Source organism: Rutidosis leptorrhynchoides, chromosome 9 (genome assembly GCF_046630445.1).
Source record: "Rutidosis leptorrhynchoides isolate AG116_Rl617_1_P2 chromosome 9, CSIRO_AGI_Rlap_v1, whole genome shotgun sequence".
Taxonomy (NCBI): domain Eukaryota; kingdom Viridiplantae; phylum Streptophyta; class Magnoliopsida; order Asterales; family Asteraceae; genus Rutidosis; species Rutidosis leptorrhynchoides.
The window spans coordinates 144,720,884-144,739,556 of NC_092341.1; positions in this window are offsets into that span (position 1 = coordinate 144,720,884).

Below are 18,673 nucleotides of genomic sequence, written 5' to 3' on the forward strand. Positions count from 1 at the left end.
TCATTGATATACCATGACATGGCACATCTCTTTCAATTAATGACTCATCCCCCAGACCCTGAGAAGCAGAATCCGGAAGAGAAGTGGTTTGAACCAATGGATCAATTTCTTGAACCAAAGAAATAGTCTGCTGGAAGTCTGATAAATATCTTGAAGGATTGTCAAGTTGACTCATTTCCATGGGACGAGGCAGATCTTCCTCATCAAGATAAGCCAGACCTCGAGACCCTGTTGTACGTTGAGGCACAGGAGGATTTCTAGCAGATACGCAGGGTGCCTGTTCAAGATTTTTTGGCTCCCCTTCGGTCGTCCTGGAATTCAATGATTGAGTTTCCTCAATCGATTGAGTCAACGCAGACTTTACTGTAGAGGAAGACTTTACTTCCTTAGATGCCGAAGCACCTTGCTCAGTAAGATTTATTGTTAAATCCTGTTTAAAGTGGATGGGCTGATTGGTCTTTTTACCATCCTTGCTTTTAGCTCTCTTGCCTACCGAAGCTTGCGCTTCATTTAGTGTAGGTCTTACTGTTATTGTTGGATGTGATACGGAAATGGGTGAGGGTGACCTAATAGGCTCTAGGTCTTGGTTTGTATCACCAATTATTGGAGTAACTGTTTGGCGGACGATAGGTGTCGAAGTCCTAGATCTAGTTACTCGTAAGGTTGGCGGAGTCTGAATCATCTCATTAGGCATATATCATGTTCTTTTTGGAGAATGTTCGGGAGATGATTCAGTTGCTGATGAATTGGTGTCGTTGCTCTCCACATGAAATGTCCCGTTCTTATTGATTAAAAACGTTCCATATTAATTGATTTCGTTGCGAGGTTTTGACCTCTATATGAGACGTTTTTCAAAGACTGCATTCATTTTTAAAACAAACCATAACCTTTATTTCATAGATAAAGTTTTTAAAAAGCTTTACGTAGATTATCAAATAATGATAATCTAAAATATCCTGTTTACACACGACCATTACATAATGGTTTACAATACAAATATGTTACAACAAAATAAGTTTCTTGAATGCAGTTTTTACACAATATCATACAAGCATGGACTCCAAATCTCGTCCTTATTTAAGTATGCGACAGCGAAAGCTCTTAATAATCACCTAAGAATAAACATGCTTAAAACGTCAACAAAAATGTTGGTAAGTTATAGGTTTAACCTATATATATCAAATCATAATAATAGACCACAAGATTTCATATTTCAATACATATCCCATACATAGAGATAAAAATCATTCATATGGTGAACACCTGGTAACCGACATTAACAAGATGCATATATATAAGAATATCCCCATCATTCCGGGACACCCTTCGGATATGATATAAATTTCGAAGTACTAAAGCATCCGGTACTTTGGATGGGGTTTGTTAGGCCCAATAGATCTATCTTTAGGATTCGCGTCAATTAGGGTGTCTGTTCCCTAATTCTTAGATTACCAGACTTAATAAAAAAGGGCATATTCGATTTCGATAATTCAACCATAGAATGTAGTTTCACGTACTTGTGTCTATTTTGTAAATCATTTATAAAACCTGCATGTATTCTCATCCCAAAAATATTAGATTTTAAAAGTGGGACTATAACTCACTTTCACAGATTTTTACTTCGTCGGGAAGTAAGACTTGGCCACTGGTTGATTCACGAACCTATAACAATATATACATATATATCAAAGTATGTTCAAAATATATTTACAACACTTTTAATATATTTTGATGTTTTAAGTTTATTAAGTCAGCTGTCCTCGTTAGTAACCTACAACTAGTTGTCCACAGTTAGATGTACAGAAATAAATCGATAAATATTATCTTGAATCAATCCACGACCCAGTGTATACGTATCTCAGTATTGATCACAACTCAAACTATATATATTTTGGAATCAACCTCAACCCTGTATAGCTAACTCCAACATTCACATATAGAGTGTCTATAGTTGTTCCGAAATATATATAGATGTGTTGACATGATAGGTCGAAACATTGTATACGTGTCTATGGTATCTCAAGATTACATAATATACAATACAAGTTGATTAAGTTATGGTTGGAATAGTTTTGTTACCAATTTTCACGTAGCTAAAATGAGAAAAATTATCCAATCTTGTTTTACCCATAACTTCTTCATTTTAAATCCGTTTTGAGTGAATCAAATTGCTATGGTTTCATATTGAACTCTATTTTATGAATCTAAACACAAAAATTATAGGTTTATAGTCAAAAAATAAGTTACAAGTCGTTTTTGTAAAGGTAGTCATTTCAGTCGAAAGAACGACGTCTAGATGACCATTTTAGAAAACATACTTCCACTTTGAGTTTAACCATAATTTTTGGATATAGTTTGATGTTCATAATAAAAATCATTTTCTCAGAATAACAACTTTTAAATCAAAGTTTATCATAGTTTTTAATTAACTAACCCAAAACAGCCCGCGGTGTTACTACGACGGCGTAAATCCGGTTTTACGGTGTTTTTCGTGTTTCCAGGTTTTAAATCATTAAGTTAGCATATCATATAGATATAGAATATGTGTTTAGTTGATTTTAAAAGTCAAGTTAGAAGGATTAACTTTTATTTGCGAACAAATTTAGAATTAACTAAACTATGTTCTAGTGATTACAAGTTTAAACCTTCGAATAAGATAGCTTTATATGTATGAATCGAATGATGTTATGAACATCATTACTACCTCAAGTTCCTTGGATAAACCTAATGGAAATGAGAAAAATATATCTAGCTTCAAAGGATCCTTGGATGGCTTGAAAGTTCTTGAAGCAGAATCAAGACACGAAAACAATTTCAAGTAAGATTTCCACTCGAAATAAGATTGTTATAGTTATAGAAATTGAATTAAAGTTTGAATATGATTATTACCTTGTATTAGAAAGATAACCTACTGTAAGTAACAAAGGTTTCTTGATCTTGGATGATTACTTGGAATGGATTTAGAAAACTTGGAAGTAAACTTGCAATCTTGGAAGTATTCTTGATTTTATGAAACTAGAACTTTTGGAATTTATGAAGAACACTTAGAACTTGAAGATAGAACTTGAGAGAGATCAATTAGATGAAGAAAATTGAAGAATGAAAGTGTTTGTAGGTGTTTTTGGTCGTTGGTGTATGGATTAGATATAAAGGATATGTAATTTTGTTTTCATGTAAATAAGTCATGAATGATTACTCATATTTTTGTAATTTTATGAGATATTTCATGCTAGTTGCCAAATGATGGTTCACATATGTTTTAGGTGATTCACATGGGCTGCTAAGAGATGATAATTGGAGTGTATATACCAATAGTACATACATCTAAAAGCTGTGTATTGTACGAGTACGAATACGGGTGCATACGAGTAGAATTGTTGATGAAATTGAACGAGGATGTAATTGTAAGCATTTTTGTTAAGTAGAAGTATTTTGATAAGTGTCTTGAAGTCTTTCAAAAGTGTATGAATACATATTAAAACACTACATGTATATACATTTTAACTGAGTCGTTAAGTCATCGTTAGTCGTTACATGTAAATGTTGTTTTGAAACCTTTAGGTTAACGATCTTGTTGAATGTTGTTATACCATTGTTTATTATAACAAATGAGATGTTAAATTGTTATATTATCATGATATTATGATATATAATATATCTTAGTATGATATATATACAGTTAAATGCCGTTACAATGATAATCGTTACATATATGTCTCGTTTCGAAATCATTAAGTTAGTAGTCTTATTTTTACATATGTATTTCATTGTTAATACACTTAATAATATATTTACTTATCATTTAACATAATTAACCAAGTGTATCAATATCTTAATATGATTCATATGTACCTAGTAAGACGTTGTTATAACAATAATCGTTATATATATCGTTTTCGAGTTTCTTAAATTAATAGTCTCATTTTTATGTATATAACTCATTGTTAAAATACCTAATGAGATACATACTTATAATAAAATCATTTTAACTATATATATAACCATATATATGTCATCATATAGTTTTTACAAGTTTTAACGTTCGTGAATCACCGGTCAACTTGGGTGGTCAATTGTCTATATGAAACCTATTTCAATTAATCAAGTCTTAACAAGTTTGATTGCTTAACATGTTGGAAACACTTAATCATGTAAATAACAATTTCATTTAATATATATATAAACATGGAAAAGTTCGGGTCACTACAGTACCTACCCGTTAAATAAATTTCGTCCCGAAATTTTAAGCAGTTGGAGGTGTTGACGTATCTTCTGGAAATAAATGCGGGTATTTCTTCTTCATCTGATCTTCACACTCCCAGGTGAACTCGGGTCCTCTACGAGCATTCCATCGAACCTTAACAATCAGTATCTTGTTTTGTTTAAGTCTCTTAACCTCACGATCCATTATTTCAACGGGTTCTTCAATGAATTGAAGTTTTTCATTGATTTGGGTTTCGTTCAACGGAATAGTGAGATCTTCTTTAGCAAAACATTTCTTCAAATTTGAGACGTGGAAAGTGTTATGTACAGCCGCGAGTTGTTGAGGTAGCTCCAGTTGGTAAGCTACTGGTCCGACACGATCTATAATCTTGAACGGTCAAATGTACCTTGGATTTAGTTTCCCCCGTTTACCAAATCGAACAACACCTTTCCAAGGTGAAACCTTAGCATGACCATTTCTCCAATTTCAAACTCTATATCTTTTCTTTTACTGTCCGCGTAGCTCTTTTGTCGACTCTGGGCGGTTTTCAATCTTTGTTGAATTTGGATGATTTTCTCGGTAGTTTCTTGTATTATCTCCGGACCCGTAATCTGTCTATCCCCCACTTCACTCCAACAAATCGGAGACCTGCACTTTCTACCATAAAGTGCTTCAAACGGCGCCATCTCAATGCTTGAATGGTAGCTGTTGTTGTAGGAAAATTCTGCTAACGGTAGATGTCGATCCCAACTGTTTCCGAAATCAATAACACATGCTCGTAGCATGTCTTCAAGCATTTGTATTGTCCTTTCGCTCTGCCCATCAGTTTGTGGATGATAGGCAGTACTCATGTCTAGACGAGTTCCTAATGCTTGCTGTAATGTCTGCCATAATCTTGAAATAAATCTGCCATCCCTATCAGAGATAATAGAGATTGGTATTCCATGTCTGGAGACGACTTCCTTCAAATACAGTCGTGCTAACTTCTCCATCTTGTCATCTTCTCTTATTGGCAGGAAGTGTGCTGATTTGGTGAGACGATCAACTATTACCCAAATAGTATCAAAACCACTTGCAGTCCTTGGCAATTTAGTGATGAAATCCATGGTAATGTTTTCCCATTTCCATTCCAGGATTTCGGGTTGTTGAAGTAGACCTGATGGTTTTTGATGCTCAGCTTTGACCTTATAACACGTCAAACATTCTCCTACGTATTTAGCAACATCGGCTTTCATACCCAGCCACCAAAAATGTTTCTTGAGATCCTTGTACATCTTCCCCGTTCCAGGATGTATTGAGTATCTGGTTTTATGAGCTTCTCTAAGTACCAGTTCTCTCATATCTCCAAATTTTGGTACCCAAATCCTTTCAGCCCTATACCGGGTTCTGTCTTCCCGAATATTAAGATGCTTCTCCGATCCTTTGGGTATTTCATCCTTTAAATTTCCCTCTTTTAAAACTCCTTGTTGCGCCTCCTTTATTTGAGTAGTAAGGTTATTATGAATCATTATATTCTTAGATTTTACTCGAATGGGTTCTCTGTCCTTCCTGCTCAAGGCATCGGCTACCACATTTGCCTTCCCCGGGTGGTAACGAATCTCAAAGTCGTAATCATTCAATAATTCAATCCACCTACGCTGCCTCATATTCAGTTGTTTCTGATTAAATATGTGTTGAAGACTTTTGTGGTCGGTATATATAATACTTTTGACCCCATATAAGTAGTGCCTCCAAGTCTTTAATGCAAAAACAACCGCGCCTAATTCCAAATTATGCGTCGTATAATTTTGTTCGTGAATCTTCAATTGTCTAGACGCATAAGCAATCACCTTCGTTCGTTGCATTAATACACAACTGAGACCTTGCTTTGATGCGTCACAATAAATCACAAAATCATCATTCCCTTCAGGCAATGACAATATAGGTGCCGTAGTTAGCTTTTTCTTCAATAACTGAAACGCTTTCTCTTGTTCATCATTCCATTCAAATTTCTTCCCTTTATGCATTAATGCAGTCAAGGGTTTTGCTATTCTGGAAAAGTCTTAGATGAACCTTCTGTAGTAACCAGCTAGTCCTAAAAACTGGCGTATGTGTTTCAGAGTTTTCGGGGTTTCCCACTTTTCAACAGTTTCTATCTTTGCCGGATCCACCTTAATACCTTCTTTGTTCACTATGTGACCGAGGAATTGAACTTCTTCCAACCAAAATGCACACTTTGAAAACGTAGCGTACAATTCTTCCTTCCTCAATACTTCTAACACCTTTCTCAAATGTTCACCGTGTTCTTGGTCATTCTTTGAGTAAATAAGTATGTCATCAATGAAAACAATGACAAACTTGTCAAGGTATGGTCCACACACTCGGTTCATAAGGTCCATGAACACAGCTGGTGCATTAGTTAAACCAAACGGCATGACCATAAACTCGTAATGACCGTAACGTGTTCTGAAAGCAGTCTTTGGAATATCATCTTCTTTCACCCGCATTTGATGATACCCGGAACGTAAGTCAATCTTTGAATAAACAGACGAGCCTTGTAGTTGATCAAATAAGTCGTCGATTCTCGGTAGTGGGTAGCGGTTCTTGATGGTAAGTTTGTTCAACTCTCGGTAGTTGATACACAACCTGAATGTACCATCTTTCTTCTTGACAAACAAAACAGGAGCTCCCCACGGTGATGTGCTTGGTCGAATGAAACCACGCTCTAAAAGTTCTTGTAATTGGCTTTGCAATTCTTTCATCTCGCTGGGTGCGAGTCTGTAAGGAGCACGAGCTATTGGTGCAGCTCCTGGTACAAGATCTATTTGAAATTCAACGGATCGATGTGGGGGTCATCCCTGTAATTCTTTCGGAAATACATCGGGAAATTCTTTTGCAATTGGAACATCATTGATGCTCTTTTCTTCAGTTTGTACTTTCTCGACGTGTGCTAGAACAGCATAGCAACCTTTTCTTATTAGTTTTTGTGCCTTCAAATTACTAATAAGATGTAGCTTCGTGTTGCCCTTTTCTCCGTACACCATTAAGGGTTTTCCTTTTTCTCGTATAATGCGAATTGCATTTTTGTAACAAACGATCTCTGCTTTCACTTCTTTCAACCAGTCCATACCGATTATCACATCAAAACTCCCTAACTCTACTGGTATCAAATCAATCTTAAATGTTTAGCTAACCAGTTTAATTTCTCGATTCCGACATATATTATCTGCTGAAATTAATTTACCATTTGCTAATTCGAGTAAAAATTTACTATCCAAAGGCGTCAATGGACAACTTAATTTAGCACAAAAATCTCTACTCATATAGCTTCTATCCGCACCCGAATCAAATAAAACGTAAGAAGATTTATTGTCAATAAGAAACGTACCCGTAACAAGCTTCGGGTCTTCCTGTGCCTCTGCCGCATTAATATTGAAAACTCTTCCGCGGCCTTGTCCATTCGTGTTCTCCTGGTTCGGGCAATTTCTAATAATGTGGCCTGGTTTTCCACATTTATAACAAACTATATTGGCATAACTTGCTCCGACACTACTTGCTCCGCCATTACTCGTTCCGACACCATTTGTTCCTTTCGTTCTATTAACCCCTGGTCCGTAGACCTCACACTTCGCCGTGCTATGACCATTTCTTTTACACTTGTTGCAAAATTTGGTGCAGAACCTCGAGTGATACTTTTCACACCTTTGGCATAGCTGCTTCTGATTGTTGTTGTTGTTGTTGCGGTTATTATTGTTGTTGGGATGATTGTTGTAGTTGCTGTTATTGTTGTTGTTGTTATTGTTGGAAGTTTGTTGTAGTTGCGATTGATGTTGCGATTGTTGGGATAATTGTTGCGATTATTGTTGTAATTGCTGTTGTTGTTGTATTGGTGATTCTTATCACCGTTTTCCTCCCACTTTCTTTTGACTTGCTTCACATTGGCCTCTTCAGCAGTCTGTTCTTTAATTCTTTCTTCAATCTGGTTCACTAGTTTGTGAGCCATTCTACATGCCTGTTGTATGGAGGCGGGCTCGTGTGAACTTATATCTTCTTGGATTCTTTCCGGTAATCCTTTCACAAACGCGTCGATCTTCTCTTCCTCATCTTCGAATGCTCCCGGACACAATAGGCACAATTCTGTGAATCGTCTTTCGTACGTGGTAATATCAAATCCTTGGGTTCGTAACCCTCTAAGTTCTTTCTTGAGCTTATTGACCTCAGTTCTGGGACGGTACTTCTCGTTCATCAAGTGTTTGAATGCTGACCACGGTAGTGCGTACGCATCGTCTTGTCCCACTTGCTCTAGATAGGTATTCCACCATGTTAACGCAGAACCTGTGAAGGTATGCGTAGCATACTTCACTTTGTCCTCTTCAGTACACTTACTTATGGAAAACACCGATTCGACCTTCTCAGTCCACCGTTTCAATCCGATCGGTCCTTCGGTTCCATCAAATTCCAAAGGTTTGCAGGCAGTGAATTCTTTGTAGGTGCATCCTACACGATTTCCTGTACTGCTAGATCCAAGGTTATTGTTGGTATGTAGCGCAACCTGTACTGCGGCTATGTTTGAAGCTAGAAAAGTAGGGAATTCCTCTTCATTCATATTCACGGTGTGTCGAGTAGTCGGTGCCATTTCCTTCAAAATAGTCAAATGGAACAAGTTAATCATACAGAATATTAAGAGTAGTTAATAGTATTTCGTAGCATAATATGAACTCATTTATAAAAGCTTTTTCTTCATATTAGCGTTTTATAAGTTTAAATTCGGGTAGTACCTACCCGTTAAGTTCATACTTAGTAGCTAATATACAATTCAACTATTACAATTCTATATGAAAAACTGATTATAATAATATTTCGCGTTCAAACTTTTACACAATATTTTACAAACTTACAATACCGCTTATTTTACATATAGCATGAAATATAGCACACAATAAATTTGATACAAGATGGTTGTGAAGATAATTCTAGCTAGTACACAAGTCGTTCAGCAAAGACAATAAAGACACGTAATTCATACGTCCAAAAACAAGTCATGCATTCTGGTTTTACTAGGATTACTTCCCATCCTTGGTCTTGTGGAACATAACCGTTATGGCCATTGATAAGACAGCGTGTTGTAACGTCGTCAAAGGGACGAGGGTTACGTAATGTCCAACAGTCCCGTAACAATCTAAAAACCTCATTTCTTACCCCAATTACCGACTCCGTCACTTGTGGGAACGTTTTGTTTAATAGTTGTAGCCCGATGTTCTTGTTCTCACTTTGGTGAGAAGCGAACATTACTAATCCGTAAGCATAACATGCTTCTTTATGTTGCATGTTAGCCGCTTTTTCTAAATCACGAAGTCCAATATTCGGATATATTGAGTCAAAATAATTTCTTAACCCATTGCGTAAAATAGTATTTGGGTTCCCCGCAATATATGCATCAAAGTAAACACATCGTAACTTATGGATTTCCCAATGTGATATCCCCCATCTTTCGAACGAAAGCCTTTTATAAACCAAGGCATTCTTGGAACGTTCTTCGAATGTCTTACAAACTGATCTCGCCTTAAATAGTTGTGCCGAAGAATTCTGACCGACTCTAGACAAGATTTCATCAATCATGTCTCCGGGTAGGTCTCTTAAAATGTTGGGTTGTCTATCCATTTTGTGTTTTTATACTGTAAAATAGACAAGAGTTAGATTCATAAAAAAAAATACTTATTAATACAAGCAATTTTTACATATATCATAAAGCATAAGCACACTATATTACATATATTACACCACACGAATACAACTATCTTATTCCGACTCGCTTGTTTCTTCTTCTTCGGTTTTGGCTCTTTGTGCCAAGTTTCTAGAGATATATGATGTTCCCCTAATACGAGCCGTCGTTTTCCACATTGGTTTAGAAAAACCTGGTGGTTTAGAGGTTCCCGGGTCATTGTTACAACTTAAGGACTTCGGGGGTTGACGATACATATAAAGTTCATCGGGGTTGGAATTAGATTTCTCTATTTTTATGCCCTTTCCTTTATTATTTTCTTTTACCTTTTTAAATTCAGTTGGGGTAATTTCTATAACATCATCGGAATTCTCGTCGGAATCCGATTCATCGGAGAATTGGTAATCCTCCCAATATTTTGCTTCCTTGGCGGAAACACCATTGACCATAATTAACCTTGGTCGGTTGGTTGAGGATTTTCTTTTACTTAATCGTTTTATTATTTCCCCCACCGGTTCTATTTCTTCATCCGGTTCCGATTCTTCTTCCGGTTTCGATTCTTCTTCCGGTTCCGACTCTTCTTCCGGTTCCTCTTCGGGAACTTGTGAATCAGTCCACGAATCATTCTAATTTACATTTGACTCTTCATTATTATTAGGTGAGTCAATGGGACTTGTTCTAGAGGTAGACATCTATCACATAATATCAAACGCATTAAGAGATTAATATATCACATAATATTCACATGTTAAAAATATATAGTTTCCAACAAAATTTGTTAAGCAATCATTTTTCAAGTAAACACGGTCGAAGTCCAGACTCACTAATGCATCCTAACAAACTCGATAAGACACACTAATGCAAAATTCTGGTTCTCTAAGACCAACGCTCGGATACCAACTGAAATGTCCCGTTCTTATTGATTAAAAACGTTCCATATTAATTGATTTCGTTGCGAGGTTTTGACCTCTATATGAGACGTTTTTCAAAGACTGCATTCATTTTTAAAACAAACCATAACCTTTATTTCATAGATAAAGTTTTTAAAAAGCTTTACGTAGATTATCAAATAATGATAATCTAAAATATCCTGTTTACACACGACCATTACATAATGGTTTACAATACAAATATGTTACAACAAAATAAGTTTCTTGAATGCAGTTTTTACACAATATCATACAAGCATGGACTCCAAATCTCGTCCTTATTTAAGTATGCGACATCGGAAGCTCTTAATAATCACCTGAGAATAAACATGCTTAAAACGTCAACAAAAATGTTGGTGAGTTATAGGTTTAACCTATATATATCAAATCATAATAATAGACCACAAGATTTCATATTTCAATACACATCCCATACATAGAGATAAAAATCATTCATATGGTGAACACCTGGTAACCGACATTAATAAGATGCATATATATAAGAATATCCCCATCATTCCGGGACACCCTTCGGATATGATATAAATTTCGAAGTACTAAAGCATCCGGTACTTTGGATGGGGTTTGTTAGGCCCAATAGATCTATCTTTAGGATTCGCGTCAGTTAGGGTGTCTGTTCCCTAATTCTTAGATTACCAGACTTAATAAAAAGGGGCATATTCGATTTCGATAATTCAACCATAGAATGTAGTTTCACGTACTTGTGTCTATTTTGTAAATCATTTATAAAACCTGCATGTATTCTCATCCCAAAAATATTAGAGTTTAAAAGTGGGACTATAACTCACTTTCACAGATTTTTACTTCGTCGGGAAGTAAGACTTGGCCACTGGTTGATTCACGAACCTATAACAATATATACATATATATCAAAGTATGTTCAAAATATATTTACAACACTTTTAATATATTTTGATGTTTTAAGTTTATTAAGTCAGCTGTCCTCGTTAGTAACCTACAACTAGTTGTCCACAGTTAGATGTACAGAAATAAATCGATAAATATTATCTTAAATCAATCCACGACCCAGTGTATACGTATCTCAGTATTGATCACAACTCAAACTATATATATTTTGGAATCAACCTCAACCCTGTATAGCTAACTCCAACATTCACATATAGAGTGTCTATGGTTGTTCCGAAATATATATAGATGTGTTGACATGATAGATCGAAACATTGTATACGTGTCTATGGTATCTCAAGATTACATAATATACAATACAAGTTGATTAAGTTATGGTTGGAATAGATTTGTAACCAATTTTCACGTAGCTAAAATGAGAAAAATTATCCAATCTTGTTTTACCCATAACTTCTTCATTTTAAATCCGTTTTGAGTGAATCAAATTGCTATGGTTTCATATTGAACTCTATTTTATGAATCTAAACAGAAAAATTATAGGTTTATAGTCGGAAAAATAAGTTACAAGTCGTTTTTGTAAAGGTAGTCATTTCAGTCGAAAGAACGACGTCTAGATGACCATTTTAGAAAACATACTTCCACTTTGAGTTTAACCATAATTTTTGGATATAGTTTCATGTTCATAATAAAAATCATTTTCTCAGAATAACAACTTTTAAATCAAAGTTTATCATAGTTTTTAATTAACTAACCCAAAACAGCCCGCGGTGTTACTACGACGGCGTAAATCCGGTTTTACGGTGTTTTTCGTGTTTCCAGGTTTTAAATCATTAAGTTAGCATATCATATAGATATAGAACATGTGTTTAGTTGATTTTAAAAGTTAAGTTAGAAGGATTAACTTTTATTTGCGAACAAATTTAGAATTAACTAAACTATGTTCTAGTGATTACAAGTTTAAACCTTCGAATAAGATAGCATTATATGTATGAATCGAATGATGTTATGAACATCATTACTATCTCAAGTTCCTTGGATAAACCTACTGGAAATGAGAAAAATATATCTAGCTTCAAAGGATCATTGGATGGCTTGAAAGTTCTTGAAGCAGAATCATGACACGAAAACAATTTCAAGTAAGATTTCCACTCGAAATAAGATTGTTATAGTTATAGAAATTGAATTAAAGTTTGAATATGATTATTACCTTGTATTAGAAAGATAACCTACTGTAAGTAACAAAGGTTTCTTGATATTGGATGATTACTTGGAATGGATTTAGAAAACTTGGAAGTAAACTTGCAATCTTGGAAGTATTCTTGATTTTATGAAACTAGAACTTTTGGAATTTATGAAGAACACTTAGAACTTGAAGATAGAACTTGAGAGAGATCAATTAGATGAAGAAAATTGAAGAATGAAAGTGTTTGTAGGTGTTTTTGGTCGTTGGTGTATGGACTAGATATAAAGGATATGTAATTTTGTTTTCATGTAAATAAGTCATGAATGATTACTCATATTTTTGTAATTTTATGAGATATTTCATGCTAGTTGCCAAATGATGGTTCCCACATGTGTTAGGTGACTCACATGGGCTGCTAAGAGCTGATCATTGGAGTGTATATACCAATAGTACATACATCTAAAAGCTGTGTATTGTACGAGTACGAATACGGGTGCATACGAGTAGAATTGTTGATGAAACTGAACAAGGATGTAATTGTAAGAATTTTTGTTAAGTAGAAGTATTTTGATAAGTGTCTTGAAGTCTTTCAAAAGTGTATGAATACATATTAAAACACTACATGTATATACATTTTAACTGAGTCGTTAAGTCATCGTTAGTCGTTACATGTAAATGTTGTTTTGAAACCTTTAGGTTAACGATCTTGTTGAATGTTGTTATCCCATTGTTTATTATAACAAATGAGATGTTAAATTGTTATATTATCATGATATTATGATATATAATATATCTTAGTATGATATATATACAGTTAAATGCCATTACAACGATAATCGTTACATATATGTCTCGTTTCGAAATCATTAAGTTAGTAGTCTTATTTTTACATATGTATTTCATTGTTAATACACTTAATAATATATTTACTTATCATTTAACATAATTAACCAAGTGTATCAATATCTTAATATGATTCATATGTACCTAGTAAGACGTTGTTATAACGATAATCGTTATATATATCGTTTTCGAGTTTCTTAAATTAATAGTCTCATTTTTATGTATATAACTCATTGTTAAAATACCTAATGAGATACATACTTATAATAAAATCATGTTAACTATATATATAACCATATATATGTCATCGTATAGTTTTTACAAGTTTTAACGTTCGTGAATCACCGGTCAACTTGGGTGGTCAATTGTTTATATGAAACCTATTTTAATTAATCAAGTCTTAACAAGTTTGATTGCTTAACATGTTGAAAACACTTAATCATGTAAATAACAATTTCATTTAATATATATATAAACATGGAAAAGTTCGGGTCACTACACCTCAGGTGTTGTGGAAAGGGTTGGTTCAATCCTAGGAGGGCTAGGTTCCATGATCCTCACGGGTTGAGCTTGGCGTGCTACCCTAGGACGTTTGAGGTTTAACCTAATTGGAGGATTAGCTGGCCCAGGTGGTTGAACTACAGGTTCCTCTACAACCTCTGGGCTGGAACCGCGACGGGTTCAACTTGTACTTGTTGTACCGGGTTCGAAAGAGGTATTCCTACAGCCTTAAAATAAGAACGCATTCGAGCGTCTTGGGTTTCAGCTAGCCAATTTGGAATTCGCGCAGTGAATTGATTATCGGAAATCACGGGGTATTCATCTTCAACTCCCCAAATCTCTTCATCTGTAATCCATGTGTACCTAGTACAAATATATTTGCATTTTTGCAAGCATTTATAGCATCATGGATAAAGATACAGAAAAACCTTTCACAAGGGATGTAGAAACCCCTTGGTTTATCTACTTGGGCCTGAACCAAATCCCATAAGAGTTCTGCATAATTTGGTGTTTCCACTCTTGTGAAAGAGTAGAACAGCTTGAACATCAGCGCGGTTAAGCTGTCAGATCCACTCTGTGTCATCAGCAAGCATCTGTTGATGATCGAGAAGATCACGTACCACCGAGAGTGCAAATATTTCTTCTAAAACTTAGCTGGTGGAACATTGGTAGCTCCAACATATCCAAGCTAGAAGATTGAGTTCATCATCTGATGAGTAGCAGGGAAAGCAGGATCATTCTGTACAAGAGGAAGCTGAAAGATCCTCCTGAAGTCAGCTTTTGTGATACTCCTGAATTCTTGTACCCCTCTCCTGAAATGCCCCGTTCATATCGATTATAAACGTTATATAATAATTAATTTTATTGCGAGGTATTTGACCTCTATATGATACATTTTACAAATATTGCATTCATTTTTAAAAGACAAACTTTCATTTCAACGAAAGTTGATAGGCATGCAAACCATTTCATAATATATCCAAACTATAAATGACTTAATCTGTCAATTATTTAATAATAATCTTTATTGATATCAACGATTTGAATGCAACATCTTTTGAAATATGCCATGAATGTCTCCAAGAAATATTTTTAAAATGAGCAAATGCACAGCGGAAGATTTCTTTCAAACCTGAAAATAAACATGCTTTCAAGTGTCAACCAAAAGGTTGGTGAGTTCATTAGTTTATCATAAACAATCATTTCAATTAATTTAATAGACCACAAGATTTTTATTTCCATTTCTCATAAACATCATCTCATATCAGGCATTTTGCAAACTACATAGAGATAAAAATCATTCATATGGTGAACACTTGGTAACCGAACTGACAGGATGCATATAAAATATCCCCCGCACACAGGCATTTCGCAAACTGCATGCTATATACCAGCAGTCGCAATCAGTATATATCGATCGAAGTACTAAAACATTCGTAACCCGAATTAGACTTGTCAAGGTCCATAGATCTATTTTTAGGATTCGCGTTAATTAGACGGCAATTATAACGTCCAACTAATTCTTAGGCTACCAAGCTAAAAGGGGCGATATTCGGTTTCGATAATCCAACCATAGAATGTAGTTTCAATTACTTGTGTCTATTTCGTAAAACATTTATAAAAGATGCGCATGAGACGACCCGTCCTAATCCATAAGGACGAATACAATAACATATGATTTCATTGCATTCGTTTTAAAATACAAACTTTCATTTCATCGAAAGTTGACAGGTATGCATACCATTTCATAATATATCCAAACAATAAATGACTTAATAGTAATCATGTTGAACTCAACGACTCGAATGCAACGTCTTTTGAAATGTGCCATGAATGACTCTCAGTAATATCTCTAAAATGAGCAAATGCACAGCAGAAGATTTTATTTCAAACCTGAGAATAAACATGCTTTCAAGTGTCACCCAAAAGGTTGGTGAGTTCATTAGTTTATCATAATTGATCATTTCCATAATTTTAATAGACCACAAGATTTTCATTTCCATTTTTCATAAACATCATCTCATATCAGGCATTTCACAAACTGCATAGAGATAAAAATCATTCATATGGTGAACACCTGGTAACCGACATTAACAAGATGCATATAGAATATCCCCAAAACAGAATCCTCTCATCTGTATAATAATAAGTCGAAGTACTAAAGCATCCGTACCTCGGATGGGGTTTGTTAGGCCCATATATCTATCTTTAGGATTCGCGTTAATTAGGGGTACTGTTCCCTAATTCTTAGGTTACCAAGCTAAAAAGGGGCATATTCAATTCGATAATCCAATCATAGAATGTAGTTTCGATTACTTGTGTCCATTTCGTAAAACATTTATAAAAACAGCGCATGTATTCTCAGTCCCAAAAATATATATTGCAAAAACATTTAAAAAGGGAGCAAATGAAACTCACGATAATGTATTTTGTAGTAAAAATACATATGACGATATTGAACAATGCAGGGTTGGCCTCGGATTCACGAACCTATATCCAGTATATATATTAAAACATATAATCGTAATCGAATAAGTTTATATATTTTATTATGAATAATATACTTGTTATTTTAGTAACAATTATAAGTTATTTTAATAGTTAAATTAAATATATTTATTATATATTTAAATTTAATATTAAATAATTTTTTTTTAATAATATCAATTTGTTAAATACTTATTAATACATATTATAGTTCTAGTATATCTACACAAAATGTTATATTAATTATTTGATGATTATAATAGCATAGGTTTTATCCAAAAATTATGTATTTTATATATAAATATGTTTATTCGTATATATATATATATATATATATATATATATATATATATATATATATATATATATATATATATATATATATATATATATATATATATATATATATATATATATATATATATATATATTTGTTATATTTATAACTCACGTCTTATAATTTACATTTACCATTTTACTAATGTTTCATTAATCCATATTAAGCTATATATATATTTTATACATAATTCTCATTTATAGTCGTAATATATTTTGTACTTTAATATATGCATAATTTATATGTAACTAACATTTATACCTTAAAAGAAAATTTAATAGTCGTTATATATTAAAAGTAGGTTCATATTAATACTTATTTTAAAGTTTAAACCTTTATGAGTTTTCTATACATCGATACATATATATATATATATATATATATATATATATATATATATATATATATATATATATATATATATATATATATATATATACATGTTACATATAACTATATATTTTTAATCATCGCAATCTTTGTAGCGACCCGACAAAATCGTCATTTGACGGCGCCGACTACTTAGGTCCGGTTACGTGGTCATAAGTCTTTAAAATAACGTTTGACCAAAATATGTCGCATTCATTGCAAAATTAAAGATTGTTCCCTAGTTTACAAGAATTGTTCATCCAAAAGTTACGTTACAAAGTTATAAGTACAAATGAAACCTATGCGACACAATTTAAAAGTAGCCAAAAGATGCTCCATGTATGCATAAATACTCGACATCCAAAGCAAGTATCAAAATAATGAGCGGAAGCATGTAACACATATCGTTCAAAGACCTGAGAAAAACATAGAAGAAATAATAGTTAACCATTCCAAAATTTGTTTCACGAGCACCCAATTATCAATGCTTAACATTTCTCCCATTGAACCCCATCACCTTAGTGTTAGAACATACATTGATTCTCGAAAATATATTTCATTCGTAGACGGTAGCGAACCGTCTGAATGAGGGTTTGTCAAACCCATATTGATCCACATAACATAAGTTCACACTTACACCCGGCAAGTGTAACTAATGATAATTGAATTGAGGATTTTGTTCTAAACTCGTATGTAGAATGTTTGTTTTCCTGTACTTGTGTTCACTTAGTAAAAAGAAATGTTTATGTTTTCTCATCCCAAATGTAAATTCAAAAGAGTAAAAGTGGGACTATGATCTCACCTTGAGTGCACGAGTAATAAAGTACTTCAACAAGTAAACGTGTGCAAAGAACAATGCTAGTCTTGACCTAAACAAGTAAGTTGTATCAATAATGGTAAACGCGATTGGTCAAGGATGTTCAATTAGTCCTATGGCTCGTTACGACTCGATTAAGTAGCATGTGAATCAAATTGTCAATTTTCATGCAAGATACAAGTATAGAAGCAAGTTAGAGAGATTGCATAAGTATTCGGTTAAGTTTGGCTATAAGTCAAACTTGGTCGGGTCAAAGTCAACGAAAAAGTCAACACGTTCGGGTCGGGTCCCGAACTATTTTTCTGAGGTTTTTAATCATATATAAGCATGTTAGTCAAGTTTCATGTTAATCGGAGGTGCGTAGCATAGTTAGAATTAATTGAAAAACGACCAAATTGGACAGCACCTGATAGG